We start from the raw sequence: 14,826 nt of genomic DNA on the forward strand, positions 1-14,826 counted from the left end.
TTCTATAGAATTAGGAAATAAATTTCTAAGAAAGAAAGATTTTACAGACCCCCCATCTTTTATACCCACCCCAACAGTCTAACTCTAAAGAGGATAAAGCCAATGACTTTCCTCACAAGAGCTCACAACTAATGTCGCTTTGCTGTCAAAATCTGTATTTCTGATCTGTTATGAGCATTAAGACAAGATTCAAATATTCCCAAAGAAGCTGTGATCACCTATTCAGCAACAGAGAGCACTGCATTCAAATATATTTCATCCCAGGAATTAAATATGGTCAGCCACACTCTGGACATTTCCTCCACTGTATATTGTAGAAAGTCTCTGTGTCACAAAGAATCCTATTCTCTTCTTCAATAACAAAGTTTATAGCCACACCTTTCCTCCCAAATCTGCCCCCTCTGCCAATTCTGTGAATATAGTTTTCAAGATTGGTAGGTAGATCATAGTTTACAACCAAAGACACTTGTTGCACCTCAATCCCATGAGCCAACAAGTCAGTAGTGATCAGAACTCAGCTTGACTCTGATCAGAATTCACTCATGATAACATCTCTCTCCTTCTGGTCCATGTCACCATGCAGAGCAGAAGCTGTGAAGTCCCTCGCATGCATTTTCTCAGTGAGCCAGTCCAATTTTGTGCCTTGTATTGAAGAAAAATTACAGCCTGTGTAACAGTCAGTGTCTCATACAAGTCACAAATTGTGCCCAACTTCCATTCTTCTCTTTCAACCTTAATGGAAAACTGTTTGATTCCTTCAAGGGTCAATTCTTTCTTCTTCACCAGAATTCAAATTGGATCTCTCATGAATTTTTTGGTCACTTCCAACACATCAATTGGCATTGTGGCATAAAGTAACACAACCTGAATACTTGTGTTTGATTTTTGGAAAATCTCATAGATTTGATCCTTAAACCCCAGACTCAACGTTTCATCTGCTTCATCCAAAACAAACATTTTGGTCCATTTTGGAGAAAGATATCTTCTGTTTAACATATCAAACCCGCTCCCTGGTGTACCAACAACAATATGTGGTACTTCAGCCTGTAGTTTTTACATTTCATTTTGAACATTTGTTCTACTAATGCAGGCATGACAAGTTGCTCCCATATAGTATCCAAGTGCCAGAATCACCTTTAGAATCTGTTGAGCCAGTTCTCTGGTGGGAGCCAATACTCGTGCTTGGGTCTCCTTGAACTCAATCTCCAACTGTTGCAGTATAGAAATAGCAAATGTGGCTGTCTTGCCAGTACTTGACTGAGCTTGAGCAATCACATCATATCCTTTAATACAGCAAATAATAGCTCTCTGTTGAATTGCTGAAGGCTTCTCAAAACCATAAGCATAAATGCCTGGAAGAAGAGGCTCCTTTAAATTCTTATCAAAAAAAGTTATCAACAATCTCATTCCAGTTTATCTCGATAATACCATTGGGGCCCATTCCCTCTGGGCCTCCATGTTCTCTGCTGTTATAATCTGTGGAGCTACTAGACATGATCCAAAGAACCATTCAGACCCATTTGAAAAGATTTTTTTTTTTCCATGAAAAGCCAGGCACAGTGTCGCAGTCTGGCTGGGCACAAAATCACGAGCCACTCAAGCAGGAACAAACTTTATTTTTTGAAACTGCCGCCAATGTCCGGTAGGCACCCGGGAAGATTTTCGATCCACCAACGCGGCCTCCTACCGGAACCGCAGAGAGCGCTCCTCCCCCGGAACTCCCTCCTACTGTACTTCCCCAACCAATAGGAACACTCCAGGAGTCCCGTAGCTGGCCTAGGTGAACAGCAGGAGTCCAATATCCATATGAATGCAAATCTTAACATAATCATATCATCTCAATGGCTAGCTGGTGTCACCTTTCGACCAAAAATGCCATGCATCATATACTTGGCTCTTAGCAGCACAGCATACAACTGTAGCCATAATTCAGGACCCTGATGCAAGAAGGTTATTTATAATAGGGTCATTTATGCAGATATTCTCTCCTCTGCAAAGTAAAGCACAACTTCCCACTACTAAGTTCAGGCTGCTTGTAGTAATTCTCCAAAGAATGCAGCATGAAGAGCAGGGGGAAGTAAATTTACAGTGGAGAAATAGACAAATAATATCTCAGCCCAGATAAATCATGTTGAAAGCATGTGACCTGAATCTAATATAATGAAAACAGCACATTTCCTCAGTGGTCTTCTTCCCCAAAACACTTAATGCCTGTCTAATCAAAAGGAAAACATCCTACAAGTCTACAAGTCCCAAGTGAGGGACATTCCACAAAATACCTGACCAGCACTTTTCAAAACTGTCAAGTATCTAAAAAAAGCAGGAAAATCTTAGAGATTGTGACAGCCAAGAGGAGCATAGGGAGATGTAGCACTAAATATAATATGGTGCCCACAAGATGTAATGAGGTCCTGAACAGAAAAAAAAAAGTAAGCATTTGAGTGACACATGGACTCTAGTGATGAAGAATCTATTTTGAATCATTAAATGTAACAATTATACCACACAAATGTAATATAAAGATAATTTGGAAGGCTAAATGTAGAATATACAGCAACCATAACAAGTTTTTCATGAGTCTAAAACTCTTCTAAAATTAAGTTAACTTAAAATAATTAGCTTCAGGAGATGATAAGGAAACAATTCACTATCTTAGACACTGATAAATATGGGAATCTGTGCATTTCTCCCATCATGATAGACTTACTGCACCCTCAGTGATTTTGATTGCTTTATGATGTACTAACTTGGCTTGATGTGAATTTCATTTCCCAGAATTTCCTTTTTTGTATGTTTTTGTTTAGATAATTTAAGACCCTGCAATGGGAGGCCTTTAGTGTCTCCCATGGCACCAAACAGCTGAGTCTTCCTGGAATCAGGCTGTTTGAGAATCCAGCCCAAAGCACGCAGTAAATAAATGTCCATCCTTCTGTCATCAAGAGACTGATATTTAACAAACTAGTACCATAGGGAAACTGAAAGAAACCTCTGGAGAGAGATAATGAACAAGACAGAAGATAGTCTTTTATAATCTAAGTTATGAAATGAAATTTTATCATTTTTGCATGTTCTGCTGTCTGCAGGAGTCACTGGGTCCTGCTCACATTCCAGAGGAGGTGTTCACAAAAACTGTGGGAACACCAGCAGATAGAGATCACTGGGAAACATTCAGGAAGCTGCCTACCTACTGGTTTGCTTTCTGGCCTCCGTTGAGTCACATCCTTCCCACATAGAAAACACACTTCAGCCTTCCCAGAGCTCCCAGAATCTCATCCATTCGCACCATAAGCTCAAAAGCTAGAATATATCATGCTCCACATCAAGTTTGTCTGAGTGGGGTTCCTCAGCTGTAACAACTATATTTTCCTTGTTTAAAAATTAAAGATGCTTAATTTCCAAATCTAAAACTTGAAAAACATTTTTGACTTTAAGGTAAACAGCTCATCTGTCATCATCAAATCTCACACTATCCATCATACATATTTTCCAAAGTGCATATTTAAATACTAATGAGGAGAAATTTTTGGAGAATTTAATTAACAATTGATGGGTCCATTGGTTAATTTTGACAAATGTCTTTATTAAATGTTAATGAGAATCCAAAAGACTGACAACAATTTGTAAGGTTAGTTGGTAGATCAAGATTCAGATACTTGATTAATCTTAATTCATTCCTGTCCTATTTTTGTGTGTAAAAATGACATCTGTGACATTTTTCAAATACTGTCAAGTAAAAAAGAGAAAATTTACCATGCCCCCTACAGTAGTTGAAACTCTTCTATTTATAAATGACAGAAGCTCACTTCAAAATAGCATAAGCTTAAAAGGAACAAGTAATTTACTGGTTTGTGTACCTGAGAAATGTAAGATTGGACCAAAATTGAGGTACAGATAGTACCTCAAATTATACTAAACTGTGACAAATCTCTTGTGTCCCTTTTCCTCCAGCTCTCAAAACCACTTCTCTGAGAGTGTTTGCAAACATTTCTACCTGGGCACTCATCAACCCATCAAATGGCCAGAGAGCAGAGAGAGCACTCCTCTTTTTGAGATTCAATATATAAAACTTTAGAAAAGACTTCTGATTTGTCTACTGCAGATCACTAATCTGTTGAGCTGATTCTTGATCAAGAAGCAAGTACTTTCATTACAAACTCACAAGAACTGGAGTCAGAGAGGGTTCAACCCCCTACAGAAAAATGTGTGAAGGGGCAAGGGCGCCTATGGAGGGTTTTTCTAGAGGAGAAAGAAATTGCTGGACCACCCAAAACAAGAGTTTTCTTATACTATCTTAATTTTAAATATAAATCTATTTTTATGTGAGTTATCTAAGTTCATCTAAAAGTTTTAAACATAACGACATTCCAATTCAAGCTGCTCTACTACACCAAAATTTTCCTACTTTTGAAAATTAATAATTTTCATAAACATTTATATCCATTTTACATTTAAACTTTCAATTTGTGATATTTCTATCTTGGTTACAAGAATAATTACATGTATAGGTTTTTATCTGAGCAAAGCTGTATGTTAATTATTCTGAGTATGTTGCCACAGTAGATAAATGTTAAAATAGTTTTTTAGATATGAATCAAATTTAAGATCTTTAGACATGGGGAAATAGCTTAGTGGTAATGCACTTGTATAGCAAATGTAAGACTCTGGGTTTAATCCCCAGGACTGAAAAAAAAAAAAAAAAAAAAACCTTTAAAATAACTCTTGGAATGAAAACATAGTATATGCAAATACAGCATGTTCATGAAAGCCCCTATAAAAAAGTGATAATACTGACTCATATTTAATTATATTTTATTTTAAAATGAAAAAAACACAAAAATTAAAGAGAAAAAAGCAAATAATTAGTTATATTAAGGAGAACTCGCTTATAAGTACCACCTACATAAAATAGAATTTTGTGAGCCACCTAGAAGCCCCTCCATGTAGCCTATTATAACACGTTCCACATTTCCTAAATTTACCTAATATTCTGAAATTTATAGCAATCACTTTTTTGTTACTATTATTTTATTATCATTATTTTATCAACTAAAAGTACGTCCCTGAACACTGGTTTAATCTTGCCTCCTTTTTAAAAATTTGTCTTTTTAATTCTCTTCTAAATCTATAAATTCCTTCTTGATTCTTTTCTTTTCCTTATGATTTATGTTAAAAAAAAAAAAACAGTAAATTTGAGCAGTAGAATACCTAGCAGATTAGCAGATTCCCTTAGCCACAGTTAACTTTTTTCCAGCCTATTCCTTCAGTTCTCCCAATGATTGTATGAGTTGCTAATAATCTTGAATAAATCCTTTTCTGTACACAATAGCCAAAGTGGGTCCAAAGTGCTTTGCAATTAAAAACTCTGATCGTAAGATGTGAAAAACTTTTTTTTTTAATTTCAAGATTATTTTTCTATATATACTGCTATATAGTGGGATAAAGAAAGTTATCTTTAAAATGTTCATTGAAATTTTATTAAAAATAAAATTATATCATACAGTATCACAGCTTAGTTCTTCAACATTATGTGAACATCAAGATAACAGTCTTTCTAAAAGATCTTACTTAGAGACTTGTATGGAGCTCTCTGTCAAATAGGACTCTTATAGGAGAATGTGCTCAGATAGAGATGAAAATCTCCACCCAGAGGAACATGTATGAGAGAGTGTCACAAAATTTAGCTTTGCATTATTTCTCACAAAACCCAAATTAGCTATAGAGCTTGAAAAGCAAATATAGGTTAGACAATCATGAGCATAAATATTGTACATGATACCATGAAAAGCTAAAAGTAATCATATGTCTGTATGTTCATTTTGAAATTGTCATATAGTTCAAATAAGACAAAAGACAAAACATAGACAATGCCCTCAACAATCATCAAAATGTGTGTGAAGTTACTTTAACTGTAAGTATTATTATATTTAATGTCATAAAGAGTAATAAAAATGCAGAAGTATTACTTGAACAGAACAAGAAATGACAAAGCAAAACATCTTCATTCTACTCAAATACTTTTATTGAGTACTCTTATTCTCTAGATAGGTACAAAAGAAAAAAGCTGGAAAAACCTAGATAATACTTTAATAAACTTAGCACACATTTTGTGTATATTCCATTTAACCAGGCAAGGGTCCAGAAGTGTAATTAATGCTTTGGTCAAAACATCTTTGGCATTACCCAGAGTGGTAGAAATCTCTTGAGGAACATTGCCTAATAGAACAGTAAGAAAATACTGTCAAGATATATAATAAAGAATAGGAATGTGTAGGTTATAATATCATAATGATAGATACTATTAGACATAATGCTCAAGAATCTATACATTTACACATACAAAGTAAATAGTGACCTATTCTAAACTACCTAGCTTAAAAAAAAAAAAACACTGTCTGTATTCCAAGCATTTGCTTTGCTGATTGTGTTTTACTACAAACTGGATTCATGTATACTCCAATCAATGTTGTTAGAGCGCTGAAAGAGAGCAGCCTATAGCAGATACGACATGTGCGTAGCAAGCACTATGCTGAGTACAGCAACCCCATGTTTATTTCAGATGTTCCTATCTAATCATGGTACTCATTCCACTTTTCTTTTCTTTTTGTACTGGGATTGAACCCAGTGATGTTTGATCACTGAGGCACATCCTCAGCCTTTTTTAATATTTTTTATGTGGAGACAAGGTCTCACTAAGTTACTTATGGCCTCATTAAAATTGCTGGCTTAGAACTGACAATCCTTCTGCCTCATTCTCCCAAGATGCTGGAATTATAGACGTGCACCAACATGTCCAGCAGAGCTCATTTTTAAGGACCTTGGCAAAAATTCAGAATCTATTTTGGTACCAATACCATGCCATTATTGTTACTATACCTTTGTAGCATAGTTTAAGGTCTGGTATTGTGATGCCTCCTGCTTCACTCTTCTTGCTAAGGATTGCTTTGGCTATACTGGGTCTCTTATTTTTCCAAATGAAGTTCATGATTGCTTTTTCTATTTCTATAAGGAATGATGTTGAGATTTTAATTGTAAAATCACATTGGATCTGTATAATGCTTTGGATAGTATTACCATTTTGATAATTTCAATTTTGCCTATCCAAGAGCATAGAAGATCTTTTCATCTTCTAAGTATTCTTCAGTTTCTTTCTTTAGTGTTCTGTAGTTTTCATTGTAGAGGCATTTCACCTCTTTTGTTAAATTGATTCCCAAGTGTTGTGGGTTTTTAATTTTTTTTTAATTTTAGGCTAATATGCATGGGGTAGTTATCCTAATTTCTCTTTCAGAGGATTCATCACTGATGTATAGAAATGCATTTGATTTATGGGTATTGATTTTATATTCTGCTACTTTGCTGAATTCATTTATTTATTCTAGAAGTTTTCTGGTAGAGTTCTTTGGATCCTGTAAGTATAGAGTCATGTCATCAGCAAATAATGATAGTTTGAGTTTTTCTTTTTTTCTATTCATATCCCTTTAATTTCTTTCATCTGTCTAATTGCTCTGATTAGAGTTTCAAGGACTATGTTGAATAGAAGTGGTGAAAGAAGGCATCCCTGTCTTCTTCCAGATTTTAGAAGGTGTGCTTCCAATTTTTCTCCATTTAGAATGATGTTGGCCTTGGGTTTAGCATAGATAGCTCTTACAATGTTGAGTTATGTTCCTACTATCCCTAGTTTTTCTAGTGTCCTGAATATGAAAGGGTGCTGTATATTTTGTCAAATGCTTACTCTACATCAATTGATATATTCATATGATTCTAATCGTTAAGTCTATTGATTTGATGAATTACATTTATTGATTTTCATATGTTGAAACAACCCTGCCTCCCTGGGATGAATCCCACTTGATCATGATGCACTATTTTTTTAAATATGTTTTTGTATATGATTTGCCAGAGTTTTATTAAGAATTTTTGCTTCTATGTTCATCAGGGATATTGGTCTGAAATTTTCTTTCCTTGATGTGTCTGGTGTGGGTATCAGTATGACACTAGCTTCATAGAATGAGTTTGGAAGGGTTTCTTCCTTTTCTATTTCATGGAATAATTTCAGAAGTATTGGTATTGATTTTTCTTTGTAGGTCTTGTGGAACTCAGCTGTGAATCCACCTGGTCTTAGACTTTGCTTGGTTGGTAGTCATTTGATGGCATCTTCTATTTCCTTGCTTGAAATTGATGTTTAAATTGTGTATGACCTCTTGACTCAGTTTGGGCTGATCATATGCATCTAGAAATTTGTCAGTGTCTTCAAGATTTTCTATTTTACTGGAGTATAAATTTTCAAAATATTTTCTAATTGCCTTCTGTATTTCAATAGTGTCTGTCCTGATATTTCCTTTTTCATCATTAATTTTAATAATTTGAGTTGTAGTCTAATGGTACAGAATAGAAGACACCAAGAAAAACCCACTTTTTAATACAGTTATCTCTTACTAGACATAGGCACCAAAAACATGCATTGGTGAAAAGATAACCTCTTCAACAAATGGCGCTGGAAAACTGGAAATCCATATGCAGCAAAATGAAACTAAACCCCTATCTCTCACCATGCACAAAACTGAATTCAAACTGGGTCAAACACCTAGGAATTAGACCACAGACCCTACACCTAATAGAAGAAAAAGTGGCCCAAATCTCCGTCATGTCAGATTAAGCCCCAACTTCCTTAACAAGACTCCGAAAGCCCAAGGAAAAAAATCAAGAATCAATAAATGGTATGGATTCAAAATAAAAGGCTTCTTCTCAGCAAAATAAATAATCAATGAGGTGTAGAGACAGCCTACATTTTGGGAGCAAATTTTCACCACACACAAGTCAGATAAAGCACTAACCTCCAAGATATATTAAGAACTCAAAAAACTTACCACCACAAAAACAAACACCCAATCGATAAATGGGCTAAGGAGCTGTACAGCACATCTTTAAAAATATATATGATCAATGTTCAACATCTCTAGTAATTACAGAAATGCAAATCAAAACTAAGATTTCATCTCACAACAGTCAGAATGGCAGTTATCAAGAATACAAACAACAATAATTGTTGGCAAGGATGTGGGGGAAAAGGTACACTCATACATTGCTGGTGGGACTGCAAATTGGTGCAACCGATCTGAAAAGCAATATGGAGATTCCTTAGAAAACTTGGAATGGAACCACCATTTGACCCAGCTATCCCACTCCTCAGTTTATACACAAAGGACTTAAAATCAGTGTACTATAGTAATACAGCCACATTAATGTTTATAGCAGCTCAACTCACAATAGCTAAACTATGGAACCAACCTAGGTGTCCTTCAACAGATGAATGGATAACGAAACCTAGGTGTCCTTCAACAGATGGATGGATAATGAAACTGTGGCACATATACACAATGGAATATTACTCAGCATTAAAAGAGAATAAAATTATGGCACTTGCAGGTAAACGGATGAAGTTGGAGAATATCATGCTAAGTGAAGTAAACCAATCCCCCAAAAACCAAAGGCCAAATGCTGTCTCTGATAAGTGGATGTTGATCCATAATTGGGGGGAATGGAGCATAATTGACTGGGCAAAAGGGAAGAAGAGGAGGAGAAGGGGCATGGGGGCAAAAAAAGATGGTGGTATGAGTTGGGCATCATTACCCTAGGTACATGTGTGACTGTACATATGGTGCAATCCTACAATATGTAGGACCAGAGAAATGAATAGTTGTGCTTCAATTATGTACAATGAATCAAAAATGCATTCTGCTGTCATATATACCTAATTATAATAAATAAATACATAAATTTTTAAGAAATAAAATAGACAGGAAAGACAAACAATTGTATAACTCCAAGAAATAAAAATTATATTGGAGGAATAAAAATTACATTGATGAGTGATTAACTAGGGCTAATCAGTGGAGAAGACGAACTGCAAAGAGAGTACAAAAAGTTCTATAATTTGATTGTGGTAATTACTACATGACCACATACAATTTCCATATATCATAACATAGCTCATTTAAAATTGGTGATATTTATTGTTTGCAAATTATACCCCAATAAAAGGTGTATTTTATTTTAATAAAATAATTTCAATAAAATAAAAAATGATGCAAAATCTATCTTGATTCAGGGATCCAAGCAAGTACTAAGAATTAAACTGCTATATGATCCTTGAGATGATGTTTACTTACTCTCCCTGACCTGATAAAAAGGCAGGAGGATAACCATATATTATGACAGGAGCTAAGCCTCAAAAAATAACTAGTAATAAGTAGTAAGAAAATGTATCATTAAAGTTTTCATGCAGAATGATGCTTCAGAATGAAAAAGTCATTAACTTTGATTTGAAAAGTCGTGTTTCTTCAAGTGGTATGATATGTAGTCAAATTATTTGTATCCCTTGTTTTCCAAATTACATTCAGCCTAATCTTTTACACTGCATAGGGTGCTTGTGGTTCATAAAAGTAATATTTCATAAAATGAGGTACTGTGAGCATCTGTTACAATTAATTTTTTGAAGAAAGTACACGTGCAAGAGACTAACCATATGCTTCAATAAAAAATATGCACTTTTCAAAAGGCAAACTCAGTGTTTATTTATTATTGGAGCTTTTAGCATGGATAATACACTATTGCAGATACTATGTGGTGCTTCAAGAGACAAATTGAGGAATACTAATGTTGGGGGCCAAATCCTGGCCCCACCACTTCTTGACTGTATATATTTGTGGTAAGGAACTTCTCTAAACCTGAGTTTCCCCATCTATAAAATGGAGTAGAAATACTAACTATATTATTGTCAAGTTTTATAGTCTAATGATACATAATAATGCAGCAATACTATATCTTCTCTGTCTAGTTATCACTCAACTAGATTATTTTTATTACTGTTGCCATTGTTGCTGTAATACAAAGTTCAGTAAGATTCACTCACTATTCTCAAGTCTTGCTTCAAGAGTCTTGAAGTATAGGATGGGAGAGGAGGTGAAGAGTGGGAAGATGAGAGAAAGAAATAGCATACATATAACAATATTATTTGCTTTGTGATATAATATAACAATATTGACACATTCATGTGAAAACTGTGTTTAAATTCAATTCAACTGTGTTTAAATTCAAAGTCGGGTGAAAGGACCAAGAAAGTCTTCAATAGGAAGATGCAACCTGAGAAAGCATATGGAAAGCTGTATATAATTTCAACAGGCAAAGCATCAACATGAACAAGCTGGAAAAGAAACAAAAGGCATGCTTGGAGAACACAGAGTCAGAGGTGACAGTAGTAAGAAAAAATGTAAAAATATTATTTAAATGTAGGCTGGACATATTTCTAAAGGTTAATAATGTCATGCTGAAAGTTTGAACTCAAATAAGACAAAGTTATATATTCAGCACATCATCTGGAGATTGAAGTCTATTTATAGTAAGAAATCATAATAAGTGTAAGTGTGCTTTATAAATTCTTCTTTGGATTACGGTAAATATTATTGTGGTTAACATTTTAGAATTACAGAAAAAGTCTTATAACATCTAGTTGAACACAGAATTTGCACTTTCTCTAATCTGTCTTTCTCTCAAATAGTAACCAATGAAAACAGACCATGGATAAGAATCATATCACAGATATTTTGAAGAATATTTATAATATCTGGATAATTGCCCACATTAAAAATAATGTCTTCAAAATCAAAAGATAACTTCAGATATTCATTTTATATAACAAGTAGTTATGTAGCTCCAAACTTTATGTCCAACTAAATTACACTAGACTTGGTTTTATAAAGACTTGAAAAGGGACATATAAGTTTCTCTTCTAACACAGATATCTTCAAGAGGAATTGAGATATACATGCTAAAAAATAATAACAAAACACCAGGATAAATAGAAACAATAAAATTGAATGTGGAGAGATTTAACATTTTTGGAAGCCATCTATTCTACATTACAAGATACATTCTTGTTTCTCACAGAATTCATACAGCAGCTCCATTTTTGCAGGTCAAAGAGATTATCAAGGCAAATCCTCTGAAATGGAAATGAGGACAACCACTCCATTCACAATATCTTCAAAAAAAATAAAATACTTGGGAATCAACCTAACAAAAGAGGTGAAAGACTTATACAATGAAAACTACAGAACCCTAAAGAGAGAAATAGAAGAAGATCTTAGAAGATGGAAAAATATACCCTGTTCATGGATAGGCAGAACTAACATCATCAAAATGGCGATATTACCAAAAGTTCTCTATAGGTTTAATGCAATGCCAATCAAAATCCCAACGGCATTTCTTGTAGAAATAGAGAAAGCAATCATGAAATTCATATGGAAAAATAAACGACCCAGAATAGCAAAAACAATGCTAAGCAGGAAGTGTGAATCAGGCGGTATAGCGATACCAGACTTCAAACTATACTACAGAGCAATAGTAACAAAAACAGCATGGTACTGGTACCAAAACAGGCGGGTGGACCAATGGTACAGAATAGAGGACACAGAAACCAATCCACAAAACTACAACTATCTTATATTTGATAAAGGGGCTAAAAGCATGCAATGGAGGAAGGATAGCATCTTCAACAAATGGTGCTGGGAAAACTGGAAATCCATATGCAACAAAATGAAACTGAATCCCTTTCTCTCGCCATGCACAAAAGTTAATTCAAAATGGATCAAGGAGCTTGATATCAAATCAGAGACACGCCGTCTGATAGAAGAAAAAGTTGGCTACTATCTACATACTGTGGGGTCGGGCTCCAAATTCCTCAATAGGACACCCATAGCACAAAAGTTAATAACTAGAATCAACAAATGGGACTTACTCAAACTAAAAAGTTTTTTCTCAGCAAAAGAAACAATAAGAGGTAAATAGAGAGCCTACATCCTGGGAACAAATCTTTACTCCTCACACTTCAGATAGAGCCCTAATATCCAGAGTATACAAAGAACTCAAAAAATTAGACAATAAGAGAACAAACAACCCAATCAACAAATGGGCCAAGGACCTGAACAGACTCTTCTCAGAGGAGGACATACAATCAATCAACAAGTACATGAAAAAATGCTCACCATCTCTAGCAGTCAGAGAAATGCAAATCAAAACCACCCTAAGATACCATCTCACTCCAGTTAGATTGGCAGCCATTATGAAGTCAAACAACAACAAGTGCTGGCGAAGATGTGGGGAAAAGGGTACACTTGTACATTGCTGGTGGGACTGCAAATTGGTGCAGCCAATTTGGAAAGCAGTATGGAGATTTCTTGGAAAGCTGGGAATGGAGCCACCATTTGACCCAGCTATTCCCCTTCTCGGTCTATTCCCTAAAGACCTAAAAAGAGCATGTTACAGGGACACTGCTACATCCATGTTCATAGCAGCACAATTCACAATAGCAAGACTGTGGAACCAACCCAGATGCCCTTCAATAGATGAATGGATAAAAAAAATGTGGCATTTATACACAATGGACTATTACTCTGCATTAAAAAATGACAAAATCATAGAATTTGCAGGGAAATGGATGGCATTAGAGCAGATTATGCTAAGTGAAGCTAGCCAATCCCTAAAAAACAAATGCCAAATGTCTTCTTTGATATAAGGAGAGTAACTAAGAACAGAGTAGGGTCGAAGAGCATGAGAAGAAGATTAACATTAAACTGGGATGAGAGGTGGGAGGGAAAGGGAGAGAGAAGGGAAATTGCATGGAAATGGAAGGAGACCCTCAGAGTTATACAAAAGTACATACAAGAGGAAGTGAGGGGAAAGGGAAAAATAATACAAGGGGGACAAATGAATGTCAGTAGAGGGGGCAGAGAGAGAAGAGGGGAGGGGAGGGGAGGGGAGGGGGGATAGTAGAGGATAGGAAAGGCAGCAGAACACAACAGACACTAGTATGGCAATATGTAAATCAATGGATGTGTAACTGATGTGATTCTGCAATCTGTATATGGGGTAAAAATGGGAGCTCATAACCCACTTGAATCAAAGTGTGAAATATGATATATCAAGAACTATGTAATGTTTTGAACAACCAACAATAAAAAATTTAAAAAAAAAAGAGATTATCAAGGGGTTATCTTCCCCACATGTGTGGCCAAGCCTGAATTCTAGAGCTAGAAGTTCAAATGGCAAGTGCTGCCTCTTAAAGGCTTTGTGGTCTTAGGTATTAAGCCTCTTAAAATCTCAGTTGCTTCATCAGTCAAACTGAATAGAACATATTTAATATACACAGGTATTTTGAGGAGAAACTAAAAAGTCTATGATAAATAACAATTCCCTATGATAATATTTTCATAAGTATTTAGTGAGAAATCCTAGACCTGGAAAATTGCTGTGACCAAAAATGATTCTGTAGACTTAGATTGATCTTGGTAACTCTTCAGTACCAAATTTTAACCTTTAGAGATTTATAGAGTTCAAAAAAGACTACGACAACAAAAAAATCTCTTAAACTTTATTTCATCCATAACCTTCTAATTTATTTTGATACAGAATACTGCTTTTCTCTTCTTTACATTTGCTTTTTCTTTATTGGTTGAATTGCTGGTTGGTTAGTTGGTTAATTTTTATGTAGCATTAAGCCCTTATATCTAATGAAAATCATTCCACAGGACATTATATAGGAAGTTTCCTATAATACAAAATTAGCATTCATAGGAAGCATGAAAAATTCAAATAATAAAAAGTTCAAATGAGAATGATAAATACAATGGTTTTGGAGCTTTACAAAGGAATTAAACTTGATGCAAAGATACAAATTCAGACAAACAGAAAAGAACATGTTATGTACAGAATGAATGAAATCCAAATGGAAAGTTTGTAAAGATAATAACAATGGAGATACCAGATAAGATG

The 14,826-nt window shown here is 34.9% G+C and overlaps 1 pseudogene; it reads right to left on the minus strand.

Annotated features, from left to right (window-relative positions):
* Positions 1-277: 277 nt before the first annotated feature.
* Positions 278-1,495, minus strand: LOC114086423 (eukaryotic initiation factor 4A-II-like; annotated as a pseudogene).
* Between the last annotated feature and the right edge of the window lie 13,331 nt (positions 1,496-14,826).

Source organism: Marmota flaviventris, chromosome 5, assembly GCF_047511675.1.
Source record: "Marmota flaviventris isolate mMarFla1 chromosome 5, mMarFla1.hap1, whole genome shotgun sequence".
In the NCBI taxonomy this organism is placed as follows: domain Eukaryota; kingdom Metazoa; phylum Chordata; class Mammalia; order Rodentia; family Sciuridae; genus Marmota; species Marmota flaviventris.